Genomic DNA, 14,847 nt, shown 5'->3' on the forward strand with positions numbered 1-14,847 from the left:
CCCTGCTCAACAGGAAGCCTGCTTCTCCCTGTCCTCCTGGCTCATGTTCTCTCTTGCTATCTGTCTCTCACAAATAAAATCTTTAAAAAAGAAATTAAAAAGAAACACACAGATAGTTGTCCAAAGAATTTATTTTGTACATTCCCACTAACAATTTATCAACATTTTATTTTTTTAAATATTTTAAAATTGGGATGCCTGGGTGGCTCAGCGGCTGAGCTTCTACCGTTGGCTCAGGGCATGATCCTGAGATCTGGGATCAAGTCCCACATCAGGCTCCTCTTAGGGAGCCTGCTTCTCCCTCTGCCTATGTCTCTGACTCCCTCTCTGTGTCTCATGAAAAAATAAATACAATCTTTAAAAAAAAAGATTTTAAAATTTATTTTAGAGAGTGAGTGTGCAAGTGGGGGGAGCAGAAGGGGAGAGACTCTTCATACTCCCCACTGAGTGTGGAACCTGACACAGGGCTCAATCACATGACCCATGAGATGATGACCTGAGCCGAAATCAAGAGTTGGGTGCTCAATCAACTGAACCACTCAGGCACCCCACAGCTTATGAACTTTTTAGTTATTCCATATACTCACCAACAGAGTTCCTATGTACCCCCAACAATATTAATATTTTACATTAGTATGATAACTGTTGTAATTAATAAACCAATATTGATGCAGTTGATATTGTCAGGTTTTTTTTGTTTTTGTTTTTGGACCTCTAAGTGGATGGCAAGCAGTGTATCATTGTAGCTTTAGTTTGCATTTCCTGATGACTAATGATATTCATTATCTTTCCATTTTCCAATCGTCCATTACTATATACACTTTTGCAAGACATCTGCCATGTCTTTTTACTGTTGATTTGTAAAAGTTTCTATATGTTTAGTCTTTTGTCAGATAATTGTATTTCCCAGTCCATAACTTGCCTATTTGGTGGTGTACTTGGTAAGAAGAAAACCTTAATTTTGATAAAGAACAACCAATATATCATTATTTTCCTTTCATAGTTCTAATAAATCTTTTAATGTATATTTAATATTTAATTTAATAAAATCTTATAATAAACCTTTTCCTGCTCTAAGTTAGTAAGAAGACAGTACCAGAGAATTCCCATGTACCCTACACCCAATATCCCATGGTACATTTGTTATAATTAATGAACCAATATTGATACATTTATCAAACTTTATTCTCATTCTGTTAGTCTTTACTTAAGGTACTTTTTCTGTTTCAGCCTCCCATTCAGGATACAATATTTCATTTAGTTGTCATGTTTCCTTAGGTTCCACTTGGCTGTGACAGTTTCTTAGACTTCCATTGTTTTCAGAGACCTTCACTGTTTTGAGGAGTACCAGCTAGGTATTTTGCAAAATGTCCTTCAGTTAAGATTGTCTTTTTGGTTTTCTCATGATTAGATTGAGTGTAATGGCTAGATCACACTATCAAAATTCAGTCAAACATTATTCTGGATATTTCTGTGAGGGCATTTGTGAAAGAAATTTACACTTAAACAGTGGATTTGTGTAAAACAGATTGTAAGCCTCAATCAGTTGAAGGCCTGAATAAAATAAAAGATTGCTCTCTCCAGAGCAAGAAGGAATTTGGCCAGCAGATAGTCTTCAGACTTGAACTGTAGCACTGACTCTTTCTTGGTTCCCAACTCTTTCTCTCCCTCAATATCAATATAGATACAGACAGACCTGTTGGTTTTGTTTCTCTAGAGAATCCTGACCAATGCAGTGCAGTTATAGGTTCTGGGGACAAAGACTTTAGAAGTGCCCTTCTCATCTCATTATACAAAGAGTATATACTATCAGCATGACTTATCACCATTCATATTAACTTTGCCTGGCTCAGGTAGTTTGGGTTAGATTTCTCAAATGCAAAGTTACTATTTCTCCCTTTTCTACACTGTACTCTTTGGAAGGAAATCATCAGGGATGCCTGGGTGGCTCAGCGTTTGAGCATCTGTCTTTGGCTCAGGGCATGATCCCAGGGTTCTGGGATCATGTCCCACATCAGGCTCCCTGCAAGGAGTCTGCTTCTCCCTCTGTCTGTATCTCTGCCTCTTTCTCTCTGTCTCTCATGAATAAATAAATCAAATCTTTAAAAAAAAATCTTTTTACCTCATGTAAAACCTATCTCACTACTATCTCGTGTAGTTTTGTCTTTTCCAGAACGCCATGTAATTGGAGTCATATAGCAAGACTTTTCAGATGGTTTATTTTTTTTCTATATAAACATCCAGTGGTTCCAGATTAAAAGATTATTCCTTTCACTATTGAGTTGACTTTGTGGGAAATTAATCGACCATGGGTTGATTAATGCATGAGTCTACTTCTAAACTTGCTGTGATGTTCTATTGATTTTATTTGTCTATCCTTATGGCAACGATACATGATCTTAATTACATTAACTTTATAGCTTGAAATGTGAAATTACAAGTCATTCGATTCTGTTGTTATTCAGCAAGATTATTTTGGTTCTTCTAAGTCCCTCCACTTGCATATAAAATATAGAATCTGATTGTTGATTTTATCAAAAGACTTCTAGGACTTTGATTTGGATTGAATTGAATCTATAGTCCAATTTGAAGGAAAATAATATCTTAAAATTGAATCTTCTAATTTATAATAATAGTATCTGTTTCAGTCTTCATTAATTTCTCCCTTAAATATTTTGTAGTTTTTAGTATAGATATCTTGCATGAGTTTTACTAGATTTGTTTCTATGTATTTAATTTTTAAATGCAATTATAAATGGTATTTTTTACTTTTTTATTTGCCAATTGTCATTACTAGCCTATATCATTACAATTTGATTTATGTATATTTACCTTCTGTCCTACGTACTTTTTAAAACAATTTATTATGTCTAGTTATCTTTTTTGGACCCAAATGGTATTCTACATACAAAAATCCCGTTTTTTACAGTTTTATTTATAAACCTTATTCATTTCAATCTTTTTCATGTTTTATTGCACTGGCTAGAAATTACAATAAAATGCTGATGAATGTTAATGAGAACAGACATCCTTGCCTTGTTCCTGATCTTAGTGGAAAGTTACTTATCAATTTGCCATCATATATGATTCTATCCTCATTTGGTGAAATTTTTATAATGAATGAATATTGAAAAACTAGTCAACTACTTTTTCTGCATTTATTTAGGTGATTACATGATTTTTATTTTGTGAATTATTTTGTGAATGAGCTTCAATGTTAGCCACTAGCATTATTCTTTTATGTATTTCTGTATTGAATCTGCTAATATTAACAAATTTGAATCTATGATCATGAGAAGGGGTATGGAGGTATAACTTTCCTTTTAGATACTATATTTACTAGGCTTTGATGGGAATTGTTCCTTCCCGTGTTTTTTGTTTGTTTGTTTTAAAGAATTTATTTAATATTGGTTTTATTTCTCCTTTTTTTTTTAAGGTTTTATTTGTTTATTCATGAGAGACACAGAGAGAGGGAGAAAGGCAGAGGCACAGGCAGAGGGAGAAGCAGGCTCCACCAGGGAGCCGGACATGGGCCTCGATGCCGGGTCTCCAGGATCATGCCCTGGGCTGAAGGTGGCGCCAAACCGCGGAGCCATAGGGGTTGCCCTGGTTTTATTTCTTTATTTAATATTTGATATAATTCAATGGTAAAGCCATCTGAAATTTGAGTTTTGTGAGGTTTTGATAACAATTTCAATTTCCGGGGATTCCTGGGTGGCTCTGCGGTTTAGCGCCTGCCTTTGGCCCAGGGCACGGTCCTGGAACCCCGGGGCTCCCTGCATGGGGCCTGCTTCTCCCTCTGCCTGTGTCTCTGCCTCTCTCTCTGTGTGTCTCTCATGAATAAATAAATAAAATCTTTAAAAAAATTCAATTTCCTTAAAAGATAGGAGGCTACATGGATTTTTCTATTCCTTTCTATTCCTATACCAAATTGACAGACATCCTACAAGGCAAGGATGTCTGTCAATTTGGTAAGCTGGTAAGTGAAAAAATTCACTCAATTATTTAAGTTACTGAATTTACTAACACAATGCAGTACTTTTCAACTTCAACATTATGGGTATTTGGGGCTATATAGATTTTTATTATGGGAGAATGCTCTATGTTTTGTAGTATGTTTAGCAACATCGTTGGCCCGTATCCATAAGATTCCAGTAGCACTTCTTCCCCTAGGTTGTGACAACCAAACTATTTCCAGATATTCCCAAATTTCCTCTCTGAGCAAAATTGTCCCCACCTGATAACCACTGGCATAAAGTTATTCATAATACCCCTTGTGTCTTTAATGTTTGTGAGATATGTAATGATGTCCCCTATTTTTAATAATACTGGTAATTTATATTTTATTTTTTCTTTGTTAGGAGCTCATCAAATTTATTAGTCACTTCAAAGAAGTAACTTTGACTTTGTTTTCTCTGTTTTTCTTTTACTTCATTAATTTCTATTTTTATATGTATTATTTCTTTTCTTCTTCTTAAGTTGGGTTTAGTTTTATCTTTTCTAATGTAAAAGCTATACCTCCTCCTTCTTTTCTAATACAGGCAATTAGTGTTATAAATTTCCATTTACACCGATTTTGGATGCATCCTACCAATTTTGATATATTGTGTTTTCATCATCATAGAGTTTAAAGTATTTTTCATTTTTCTTGTGATTTCTTCTGTGATTCATGGATTATTTTGAAGAGAATTACTTAATTTCTAAGTATTTTGCCCTTTTCCAAATATTTTTGTCACTTATTTCTAATCTGTGGTCATAGAACATGTATTATTTGTTACTGTTACTTTGAAATTTATTGAGACTTTTTTATGTGCTAGCATATAATTGGTCTATCTTGCTGAATGTTCTTTGTGCAGTTAAAAGGAATTTGTACTTTTGATTGAGGATTTCATATTCTGTTAACTTCATTGGATCAAGTTATACAGTGTTATTCAAATCTTCTTTTCTTGATTTTCTTTTTATTGTTCTATTAATTTTTTATTCTAGATTTGTTTATTTCATCATTTAATTGTATCATATATCGTTTTGTGGCTTTGCTGCATACCTACTGAGACTTATATCTTCTTAAACAATGACTTTTGCCACCATGGATTTGTCTTTTTTTTTTAAAGACTTTATTTACATATTCATGAGAGACACAGAGAGAGAGTCAGAGGAAGAAGTAGGTTCCCTGCAGGAAGCCTGATGTGAAACTTGATCCTAGGACCCCCAGTTACCACCAGAGCCAAAGGTAACTCTCAACCACTGAGCCACTCAGGTGTCCCTATCATGGTGAGTTTAAAGACCCTTTCAGAAATGTCCAACAAATGGGGACATTTTGTGTTTGCCTCTATTAACAGTTTCCTTTTGACCCAGGCTCACATTTTCTTTTGCCTTCACACATCTCATAATTTTTATCGAATGCTAGATATTAAAAAAGGTAGAGTAAATAGTATTTGCCCTAAAAAATGTCTTGCCACTTTTTCTATCAGACTTCTTGTTTGGAAGTTTGAGTCTATTGACTCTTTAGATTTGCTGAGTCTGGACTTTGTTTAAGCTTTAATTAGATTCAGTCCATTTCCTTAAAATGTGCTTGGGTTCTCAGCACAGGCAAAACCCTGGAGATTACTTTGTACATGATAGCTCACCCACTAAACTATCTGCTACTCTTTTAGCTCAAAAGCCCAGCTTCCAGTATGTCCAAGAGTTGTTCTCTTTATTCCTCAGTCTTGCCTGTCTTTCAGTGTCTGCATATAATTGTCTCCATCCTGTTCCCCTGCTCCCAGTCTTCAGAGGGCTGCTGCAATACACTTGATGAAAGCCTGGAATCCTCAAAGGGACTGCTCCCATCAATCCTACCTCACTCCCTCCCTTTCACATACTATGTTTGAAAATTTTAACCTTTGAAGTTAGAGATAGGGTGGGTGCAGACTTACTCAGACTGGAGCTCCATGAGATTGTCATTTATCATTCCAATCCACACACAACCATTAAACATTTGGCTGGTCTCCCTTTATCTCTGTTTATGGTGCATTCATGTAGTATAAAGGTACTTTACGTGCCATAAACTGTTCTGTAGGCAATGAAAGAAGTTGTTGCCTTTTGTATTAAAATTTATTAAAGTTTGTGTCCTCAGGTCTCTGGCCAGCTTTTTGTTTGCTTGTTAGTTTTTAACTGACTTTTAAAATTCTCTCTGTTTTTTTGCTCGTGAAAAGGACCAAAAGTTTTCTCTTGCAACTTCCTAAGTCCTAATTGGGCTCTGTATTTTTCTTATTTTATAACCCTTTCAGAACACCTCCTCCAGGGTTTCTGGATTCAGTTCTCCACTTTGCCACAGTGGTGGTGATCACTTACTAAAAACTGAAAATACTTCATTTCTCCCCTAACCACTTAATTTTACTGATTGTTCTTCCTTGCATTCAGGTTGTAAAAAGCTAGTTGGTCCCCTGTGACTCATATGTGTCCTTGCTTCTTATTCCCAGAGTCTCTCACTCCAGTCATGTTTCCCTTCTTTTCTATCTATGCATACTTGGGTCTCCCTGGACTTTGAGAACAAGACTGACCTTTGTTAGGACATATATAAGTTGAACTTACCCTAAGGCTTTTAGTTATCGTTAAGCTCAATTCTTGGACTAGTACTTACCACAGATGTATTGCCCAGACATTTTGCCTAGATCCTTAACTTGCATTATGTTGGCTCTCTCACTCTATTTTAAGGATTGCTTCTTTCTGGAACCTTTTTTTTTTTTTTTTTTAATACTAACCATCCTGTCTAACCCTAAATCTGAAAATGCTACTTCCCAGCTGTGTTTAACTTTTGGACTTGACTAGTTGCCCAACTGAGCACATAAAACTTGTTATTATTATTCTCTAACTTCCTCTATAGCTATGGCCACTGAAGGAAAAAAAAATTGTCATTTCCCCTTCCCTCTATTTACCAAAACTCCAACTTAAATAGTCTCAATGTCTTCCAAATAACTTATTAGATTTGTTGTCTCACCTGGATTGCTGTTCTGATTATTTATTTATTTTTAGATTTTATTTATTTATTCATGAGAGACACAGAGAGATAGGCAGAGACATAGGCAGAGGGAGAGGCAGGCTCCATGAAGGGACCCCAATGCACGACTCGATCCCAGGACCCCAGGATCATGCCTTGAGCCAAAGTAAACACTCAGCCACTGAGCCACTCAGGTGCTCCTGATTATTTGATTTAATATATAACCTCCAAAATGAATATGGGAGATAATAATTAGGATATCAATACTATGAGAATATATTATTTGAATTTTAAATAATCTTGACCTTGGAAAACATATGGCTATATATATTTTTTTAGTATAGTGGGCTTCTTCTATTCTTTGATTACCAGGAGCTATTAGTAATTTAATGATCATCTTCATCTATCAGCTATCTCATTGTTCTCATTCCACCAGTTTGTCAGGAAATAAAATATATAAAACAAATCATGAAACTTCGAATTACGTAACTCTATTCCTCAGCAACATCACTGATTTTAAGTTTAAAAACTCTTTTCTCTGAGGCATCTGGGTGGTTCAGTTGATTGAGTGTCCTACTCTTGGACTCTTGGTTTTGGCTCAGGTCATGGTTTCAGGGTCATGGGATTGAGCACCAATTTGGGCTCTGCACTCAGTGGGAGTCTGCTTGAGATTCTCTCTCTCTCCTCTGCCCTTCCCCCCTCTCTCATAAATAAATAAATCTACAAAAATAAATTACAAAATTAAAAACTCCTTTCTCCAAATTCTATATTTAGCTCCTTCCATAGTCTCTCAGGAAACACTCGGCGATAACCAAATCCTGTTGATTTTATTTCCCAATTATTGCTACCTATTCATCTTCTCTGTTTACCAGGCATTATTACCTTTATTCTGGATCCTTCTCATACTTATATAGTGTACTTAATGATTAGCATTAAGTCATAATTCTAAATTAGCATTAAGTCATAACTCCTTAAGCCCTAACTCCAAAATGACTAATTTTCTTTCTCAGTGTTCAGCCTAATTTCATTTTCTAATTTGTCCTCACATGTGGTTTATGCTATTTTCATCAGATGTTTATAGTTAAATAAACCATACTCTTTTATAGCTCAAGGCTTGTATACATGTTTGTTTGTTTGTTTTGCGTGTAATCCATTTCCAGTTTTACTCAGCTAATTTCTTCTCAAATATGTCCTCCTCTAGAAATTCTTTACTAATCCCTAAGTCTGAACCAAATGCTATTTCTGTATGCCTCCTGTGCAAATTCTTATCATAGCATTTATCACATTATAATTGTTGATTTACTTAACTCTCTTCCCCACTAGGCTCTAAGTAATATTGATGAGTTCAATGCCATTGAAATTAAGAACTTCTGCTCTCTCAAAGACACAGTTAAGAGAATGAAAGAACCACCACAGACTGGGAGAAATTTTTGCACACCACATCTGATGCAGAATCCATACTTGTATTTAGAATTAAAAACTTATATCTCAGTAAAAATAAAATAATGATAAAAAATGGACAGAATTCTGAACAGACACTTCACCAAAGATGCTATAAGAATGGCAAATAAGTACCTGAGAACATGTTCAACATCAGTAACCCTTAAAAAATGCAAATTAAAACCATAAGAAACCAGTACTGACCTATTTAAATGCCCAAAATTAACAAGAATGACCATTCTAGGAATTGACAAAGTTATGGATCAAGGAAAGTCTTAAACACTAACAGTGAGAATATAAAATGATAGAGCCACTTTGGGAAACAGTTTGGCAGTTTTTAAAACTTCAAACTTAAACCTATCACAGATGTTCTACTCCTATGTATACACTTCAAAGAAATGTAAGCAGCATGTCTTAGAAAGACTTGTACATGAATGGTCACAGCAGCTTTGCTTATAACAGCCAGAAAGTTGAAAGTAACCGAAATATCCATCAACAAGTGAATAAATTGTGGTACATATTTAAAAGGGAATACTTAGTAATAAAAAGGGATGGACTATGGTACTTGGAACAAGTTGCATAAATCTCAAAATAAGTGCACTAAATGAAAAAAATCTAGGAAAAGAAGAGTATATAATATTTGATTCCATTAATGTAAAATTCAGAAGATACAAGCTAATCTATAATGAAAGAAAGTATATCAGTGGAAGAAGAGCAAGATGGAATTATAAAAGACACAACGAAATTTTTGTGGATGTGAATATATTCATTATTTTGATTATGATTAATGGTTTCACAAGTACATGCATATGTTCAAACTTCTCAAGTTGTATACTTTAAACATGTACAGTTAATGGTATGCCAATTATACCCCAATAATACTTTAAAGAAATAAAAAATAAATTAAAAATCTCCTACACATTCCTAACTTTATCAAGGGAATCTTAATAAATCTTTTAGTGGTACTTAGATAGCATTCTTCTATTATTCATATATGTTATTTCATTGTTTTGTTGGTTTACTCCTTTACCTCACTAAATTATGGGCAATATAGAGGGGAAAGACATTATTTTTGAGATTGATTTCTTAGAGCTAAAATAGGTCTTTTCAGAAAACACACATTGTTTCTGTTCAAAGTAGAACACTGACTTGAATGAACATTGTCTTGTACTGATGCCCAACACCCTCTTATGCTAATATTTGTCATCATTATTAATTACTGGTGTTTGAAATTTGAAGACTAATCTCGAGATCAGCAGAATTGAACATGTAATATTTCACACTGAAAGTTAAGAACTTTGAGAATTGAAATTAAAATGTTAAATACATATATTCTGACATATCTTGTAGGTATGTCAGCTTCTACATGTTTCCTCTGTCTTAAATCTAAAACGAAGTCATCCTATTGCATGTGGTTGCATGTGGTTCATAAAATTCCCCAAAATCTTTGCTAGGGGTCCATGTCGGAAAAATGTAACAAATAATAAGGTTAACAGCCCAAGCCATACCAAACTGTCATAATTTAGGAGTCTTAGTGTGGAGAGGCTTTAGAACTCAGTGTTTAAAAAAAAAAAAAAAGAAAAAGCACGATGAAAATTAAAGGAAAGTTCAGGGTTAGCACGAAAATCTCAATAGATATTAAGGTAAAGTATAAATGATATTTTCTCTCTTAAACCAAAGCTTTTTTGCTCTTTGTCAGCAAAAAATCCTAAGAACTCTACTGTAGTTTTGTGTTATTGTATGGAGCTGTGTTGTCTAAAAGAATATGTCCTGGCCACATGTGGCTATTAAGAAGTTGAAATGTGGCTAATCTAAATTGAATCAGGAAAATTTAAGACTTCATATGAGTAAAATATCTCATTATTATCTTTATTATATGTTGAAATAATGTCTTGGACATATTGGGTTATTACAATTCTATTTTTTTATTTTTTCTAACATGGCTACTAGAAAACGTAAAATTTCATATATGGCTTGCATTTGTTGCTCCATTATATTTTTGTGGGGCAGCACTGAATATACAGAATAAACAGTTTCATCCAGTGCTTGAACTGATAATTGGCATCTCTGAGGAAGAATTTCCGTATTTTTATTAGTCCCTTTAAGTTCTAATCATTCTATTTTGAATAGAGGAACAAAAGAGAAAGGATTCTAAAATTTTGATAACAGTATCACTGCCTTCCAAAAGGGTTGGAAGGATATTGCTGTTTGTGAACAGATATTAAGGGGAGGTCTTGTATCACCTCATTCCAAAAGGGTTGGAAGGATATTGCTGTTTGTGAACAAATATTAAGGGGAGGTCTTGTTATAAAAAATAAGTCTCCAGGCTAGTTTCAAAAGAGAGAGGTTGAGATAAAGATAGCATCGAACTGCTCTGTATAAGAGAAATTCTCCATTTTCATCTGCAGCAGCTTGAGAAAAAGGGATTCTGGTACTTAGAATTTAGGAAAAAGCTCAATAGAGAGTCAGAGGAGGCCCCCAGGGAAGAGATGGACAATTGGGCTCAGGAAGAAAGGGGATCACTATGTGACTCTTGGCATAAAATGAACTTTAAACTTGAATAAAGATCAGCGTGGTACTGTTTTGTTTCCTTTTTTTGTGCTTAAGTCCCTTTTTATTTCTACAAGTCTTTGGTAATCTGTTTGTTGTCCATACAGCTTTCTGTTCATTGATTGTAAAATGATGGAAAGGAGCCGTGTTTAAACACATGGCAGAGGTATATAGAGAGCAAAGAAGCATCCAGAAGCAGTGATTAGATAGCACAAAGTGATCAAGATTTGAGCCAGGAGCAAAGCACATAAAATAATGACAGACAATTACCAACAGAGTTGTAAGCTCTTCTCAGAAATATTTAGAAAAACTGGGGAATGCACTCCTTCGAAGAAAAGGTATAAGGGAACAGAAGTAACATGAGTTCTCTCCTTGATGAGTAGAGACTACACCAGGTGGAGTTGTCACACAAAGGAAACTTTATTTACAGCAACTAAGGAGATCACTGAATAACTCCCAAAGCCATGACTCCAGGAGTGGGTTAAGTGGGTTTCTTTTGTCTAGGGTGAGGATGAATCTTCAGAAATGGAAGCTTTGTCATTCATTTACAAGGAAAGGTGGGCATAGCATTGTGCAACCATTCTTGGAAAACATGCTTATACACCCTATGTTTAACATAACAATAGTCTGTTATGTTAATAAAGCTTGTGCTCCTCCTGGGGCGGAGACTTTAATACAATGAGCAGAGGTAACTACTGAACAAGGAGAAGAGACTATCAGTGTACTCAAAGAGCAGTTATAAACTGGATATCATCTTGGGCTCCTTCTTTCAGGTAAGAAATGCAGGGCCTGGCTTACTTTGAAACACACAGGACTTCGGGGTAGTTTTACCACTCCTTTATTGTCTTTGATATGGTTTGGCTATGTCTCAGCTTTTAGAGATGTTAGTTTTTACATTCTCTTTGCTTCCTTAAAATCATTAACTATTGAGGTTTTTGCTTTTTATTTGCAATTCTGACACCTAGGAAGTTCTGTAAGAAGTGTGTTAGGGCAAGTTGAGGCAGTAAGATCACAGGAAATAGCTGAGGACCTAAAATGACTTCTCTTTCTGAGGACCCCTACCTCTGTCTCCTTACAGGAGAAGGTTCAGGTTATTTCTTTTCTTTTTTAAAGATTTTATTTTATTTATTCATGAGAGACACACAGAGAGAGGCAGAGTCACAGGCAGAGGGAGAAGCAGGCTCCATGCAGGGAGGCCGACGTGGGACTCGATCCTGGGTCTCCAGGATCAGACCCTGGGCTGAAGGCGGCGCTAAACCGCCGGGCTGCTGGGTTCAGGTTATTTCATTTGCCTATTAATGTAAAGGGTGACTCTAGAAGACCAGGTAACTAGGTGTTGTAGGGTTTTTTCCTTTGGAGACCATGGTTCTTTGCTGCTTTGAAGAATGAAGAGGTAGACCAGAGAAAAGTGGTGGGCAGCAAAGCAAGGTTTATGGAGTGATAGCAAAATGATAGTACAAAGTTCCCAAAGAGGGAGGGGACCCAAGAGGGTAGCAATAGGAGTTTCTAACTCTATGGGTTTTTATGGGCTTGTTAGTGGGCTGTTTTAATCAGATTAACCTTCCCTGTGCCTGTAATCCAATCAGGTTTTTGTCACCTGTCACATGGGAAACGATGGAGGGCTCCTTCTAGGGTGGTATAAATTTCTTTTAAGGGTGGTTCCATTTAGGGTGGGGCCCCCTGTTCTTGCCTGGCTGCCTTCCAACTATCCTTCATGATAGGGAGTTATATTGGGTAATTATACATGTGGTATGAATACTCAGGAATCTTTAGCTTCTCACCTACTTCTAATTCCTATTTCAGACTTAATATGCAATGAGAAAATATAACTCTAACTACAGGTTCTAACTAGGTTTTTAAAAACACTATTTCAAGGTCAGAGTGATGAAGTTTTGGAATACAGGTGAGGTCTGGAGCCGACGACCAAGGAAGAATTCTTGAGACAACTTTGGTGCAAAAATGGTGGTTTTATTAAGGGATGGAGAAAGGATCTGTGGGAGGAAGAGCTTCTACCCAGAGCTTGTGAGGAGTGGCTGATTATATACCCAGGAGTTTAGGGGAGGTAAGCAAAAGGGAGATTCCAAAAGGATTTTCATATGCTAGGGATGACCAGTACAAGATACTGGAGGCTTTCCATTGCCAAATTGAAGACTGCTTTTCCCTCTAGCAAGGTATTAGCATTAGAACAACTGGAAGCCTCCTGAGAAATGCCATATATATCCCACCCGGGGGTGGGGTAGGGTGGTGGCTGTCCTTTATGGGTTATCAGCTGTGCTTTGTCCTCAGCTAGCCTTGTTCCCCCATCCAGAGGATAACTAGATGTGGAAGTGATGCACTCTCGATATAGGAGCTCCCTTAAAACTTTAAATGTTCAGGTAATTTTTTTTTCACTCATTCTCATATGACATTTACTGTATTATATTAGAAGATTATATGCTTAGGGCATTTGTATTTTTTACAATGGCAATCCACAAAACACCAAGCCTACTTGGACATCTTTCCACCATTCCTCACCTTGGTGGCCACTGAAGTAACTCTGAAGAACCCCTATAACCAGAATTATGGATGTCTCATTTCATAAATAAAAACTAAAACCCATTTCTTTAAATGTTAAACTCGATTTAAATAATTTTTTAATAGGACATTTAAAAAACTGTAAAAAGAGGACTGTTCAGAGTTTTCTGAAAAGAAATGAGGGGTCACCTAGTATTGATGTACCATGATTGAATCCTGCCTCTGTATTTCTAATTCATAATTATCATTTCCCAAAGCCACTTTTGAAAACAAGGAGAAATAATGGCTAGCAGATACAACACCATTATTGGGACTACTGATTTAGGTCTAAATACAGCCATCTTCTTTATCTAATTGGGTTTTATAACCTATTTTTTTTTTTTTTTGCCACATTAATCCTTAATTATTTTACAGCTAGGGTTTTTACTCTAGTCTTAATGGACAGACTTCAAGAAAAACTTTGAACTCTTTGAAAATGTATACAAAATACTGTTGTGTATCTGTTTTCCATTGGGAGGGGGAGGGTCTCCAAGATTATGATTTGTTGAAACCAAGCTATTTATTTTGAAAACTCAAATAACGTTAGTGGAAGACGCCATTCCCTCTCCTCTTCCTTCACCTTCGGAAGATTTGGCTAAACAAGAGGGGCTGAAAATGATTTGATCAATGTCCCATTGTTGGGCATCACACTTTGTACAGAAATCTTTTTAGAGTTCTCATTAGTTTTAAGATAAATTCCAAAGGGTAAGATTGCTGCACCAAAGGATGAGAAAATTGAAGTCCCAAAAACTAGTTAGTTTACTTAATTTATTTTTAGTAATCTTTACACCCAAGGTGGCTCTGGAACTCAGGACCTTGAAATCGAGTCCCATCCTGCTTCTATTCAGCCAGCCAGGTGCCCCCACCCCAATTTTTTTTAGGTGCCCCCAAATTTTAATAGTCTCAATATATATTGTTTAATTGTTACCAAGTTTTGAGATTGCATGTTCACCAACATTGTGAAGACTTATCTCAACTGTAGTAACTTTAAATCTTTAAAAAAAAAAAAACTGTATTATTTTGACTTGTATTTCTTACTTTCACGTATCTTCATATTCCACCAGCGAAACAAACCGGTCCTGCCCAAAGAGAAATAAAATCCCATTCCTTCCTTCCTTCCTTCCTTTCCTTCCTTCCTTCCTTCCTTCCTTCCTTCCTCCCTCCCTCCCTCCCTCCCTCCCTCCCATGTATGCGGGGACCATGATGGTAACAGCAGCTAACATTCATGAAACGTCAAAATTTCTCTGCAGGCAACAGAGCCTAGTCTGCGCTTGACAGTTACTTTCTGGATCTCACTCAACCCTTAAAACTTAATCCTTAACACA

General features: G+C 35.9%; 1 long non-coding RNA gene across 6 annotated transcripts in view; it reads right to left on the bottom strand.

Annotated features, from left to right (window-relative positions):
- The window catches only part of LOC121474676, a 61,966-nt gene that overhangs the window by 46,529 nt on the left and 590 nt on the right, over window positions 1–14,847 (bottom strand). For 2 of the 6 annotated variants that reach the window (XR_005983458.1, XR_005983461.1), the window contains exon 3: window positions 14,561–14,601. The exons of 3 other annotated variants lie outside the window; for them this stretch is intronic. This is a non-coding gene — a long non-coding RNA (uncharacterized LOC121474676). Of the gene's footprint in view, window positions 1–12,916; window positions 14,602–14,847 lie in introns of those variants that run through there. One more of the 6 variants, XR_005983457.1, reaches the window with a different exon arrangement.

Source organism: Vulpes lagopus, chromosome 13 (genome assembly GCF_018345385.1).
Source record: "Vulpes lagopus strain Blue_001 chromosome 13, ASM1834538v1, whole genome shotgun sequence".
In the NCBI taxonomy this organism is placed as follows: Eukaryota; Metazoa; Chordata; class Mammalia; order Carnivora; family Canidae; genus Vulpes; species Vulpes lagopus.